Genomic DNA, 2786 nt, shown 5'->3' with positions numbered 1-2786 from the left:
GCTGAGGCAGGAGAATCCCTTGAACCCGGGAACAGAGGTTGCAGGGAGCCGAGATCATGTCACTGCACTCCAGCCTGGGTGACAGAGCAAGACTCAAAAAAAAAAAAAAAAAAAAAAAAATGCTCAGTGATATGGTTTGGATATGGTTTGGAGATCTGTGCCTTCTGAATCTTATGTTGAAATGTGATCCCCAGTGTTGGAGGTGGGACTTAGGCAGATTCTTCTTGAGTGGCTTGGTGGCATCCCCCTGGTAATGAGTGGGTTCTTGCTCTGTTAGTTCACCTGAGACCTGATTGTTTAAAAGAGCCTGGAACCTGCCTCCCTGTCTTCCTCTCCCAGCATTTAATATGCCTGCTCTCCCTTCACCTTCCACCATGATTGGAAGCTTTTGGAGGCCTCACCAGAAGCAGATGCTGCCACCCTTCTTCCTATACAGTCTGTAAAACTGTGAGCCAAAATAAACCTCTTTTCTTTATAAATCACCCAGTCTCAGGTATTCCTTTATAACAAAGAAAATGGATTAACACACTCAGTCTTACTAGTCATTTAGGAAACTGGGATTAATGCCAGATAACATTTTGAACAAGTTTTAAAAGGGAAGTGGTGTAGTCAGAATGCTTTCTATTTAAAAGCAGCTTTATTTGATATGAAATTTAAATGTGGCATATAGCTCTCTGAATATATATCATAATGCACATAATTCAGAGTTTAGATTTTTAAATACCAAAATAATGGCACTACATCAAGAAAAATACCAAAAGAATACTTGGTTCTTTAAAAATAGCATCATATTCTGGAATACCAGAATACCACAAGACTACATTTCAATCATTTGTTAAGTCAAGGTTGCACAGACTAACAGGCAAATTACCAGTGTGAAACACTGAGCTGGCAACTGGAGGAAACCCAGGAGATGGGACGAAGTTGCCCAGGATAGTGAAAAGGGCCTGGATTTGGAGTCAGAAGACCTGGGTATGAAGTTCTGACTTTCACTTTCTTCCACTCACTATGGCCGTTGGATTTTGGCCAGGTTCTTCCAATCTCATTTGGCCTTATCTTCTTCAATACAATAAGCATAGTAGTATTGCTCTGCTTCTCCCCCAGGGGTGTTGTAAGATAATATAAGTAAAATATTGATAATAAAAGCTATAAAGAGGAGATCCTAGGCTATAAGGATAGAATTATCCTTTATTTAAACATGTTAATGTTGGGAAAGAAACATCATTTGATTTTGCTCTCAAACACTGCATAAAGGATGCTCTGCTACCACATCTCTCTTTCTTGAATATTCTCTTACTTCTATTTAGATATAAATTGAGAGAAAAATTTGAACTACAGAATGAGAAGTGTCCTTCTTCACTAACCACACTAACTGGTATATTTCGTGAAAATCGTTTTCAATTTCTAGCCATTGTCATCTCCATTTAGAAGGAAGTGTTCTGAATTTAAAAAATAGCTTTTTTTGTTTTGTTTTGGAGATGGAGTCTTGCTTTTGTCACCCAGACTGGAGTGTAATGGCACGATCTTGACTCACTGCAACCTCCGCCTCCCAGGTTCAAGCAATTCTCCTGCCTCAGTCTCCCATGTAGCTGGGATTACAGGCGCCCGCCACCATGCCCGGCAAAAAAATAGCTTTTTATACCAGTGTTTGAAGTTAAAGGTCTAGTTTTGTTTAATATATACATGTGGGTCCTCCTTCCATTATTTCGAAGCAAACCTCAGACATCATCTCAATGCACCCTTTGAATGTGATGTTTGATTTGAATTGTCTTGGATTCCTGGGTATCTGTTGGCTTTATACCCTGTGGCTGGCCAGCTGATCCTGGGTCCTTACCCCTCTCCCACATCCCCACCTCCTGTCCCTTCCCTTCATCTTGAACTTTCACTGGGCATAGAAGCCTTGTGTGGTTTGTTTGCTTGGAAAGGGAGGCGGGCTGTTTTCTAGCTGTCACCCTGCCTCATTCTTGTTTGCTCCTGCCTTGTTTTGCCCTCTTGCTCCATCTTTGAGCTGTGGCTCCAGGAGTGCCTCTACCCCTTGCTGGTATTTATCTTCCCTGAGCTGGATTCTTCCCCTCTCGAAGGGACAGTGGCTTGGACTTGACCTTCTAAGCTTTCCTGACTTTTGCTTCTTCAGGCGGTAACAACCTAGTTCCAGCCCCTCAAATCCCAGCTCCTGGTGCCACTGGTTTACTGCCGCCTCAGTAAAGAGGAGAAGAGGACATGTGAATGTGTCACTGCTTTCTCCCACACTGGGTCATCACTTCTCTTTCACTGGCTCCTTGACATGTCCTCTGATGGCGTGCTTCTGGGCAGAATCACTCAGTCCAAAACTTCATGTCAGAGTCACAGTGTGAGCTAGGAAAAAGGCAGGAAGTATCCTTTTCTATCTGTGTTAAATACTGCCATCCTTTTCCTTAGCCTTTGCTCTCAGTTTTCTACAGTACTTTTAGGTCAGCAGCTCTTCCTCTTGACTTGCTTTTCAGAATCCATGCAGCCTCCTTTACCCAGCAACTGTAAGGAGGAACTGAGGGAGCCCAACTCCCTGGGGCTAGGGTGGGAGACAATTTGAGTGACACTGGTTGTGCAGCACTAAAAAATGTCTCTCACAGATGCCCTGTCCTCTCCGTTTCTGGAATGCCCTAGACCCTCTTTCACCTGAATGAGTGGCTTCCTGATACACTATACAATGTTGAGGGGAGGAAGGACTGTTATTTCCTAAGTGTCCTGCAAGGGCTGTTTTGCCTTTAGAACCAGCCGTTAGCCCTAAGACATCCAATCCTTGTCTT

The sequence above is a fragment of the Mandrillus leucophaeus genome, unplaced genomic scaffold (genome assembly GCF_000951045.1).
Source record: "Mandrillus leucophaeus isolate KB7577 unplaced genomic scaffold, Mleu.le_1.0 Scaffold367, whole genome shotgun sequence".
NCBI classification, from domain to species: Eukaryota; Metazoa; Chordata; class Mammalia; order Primates; family Cercopithecidae; genus Mandrillus; species Mandrillus leucophaeus.
The sequence above is the reverse complement of the archived record's forward strand: the minus strand, read 5'-3'. Positions refer to the sequence as shown.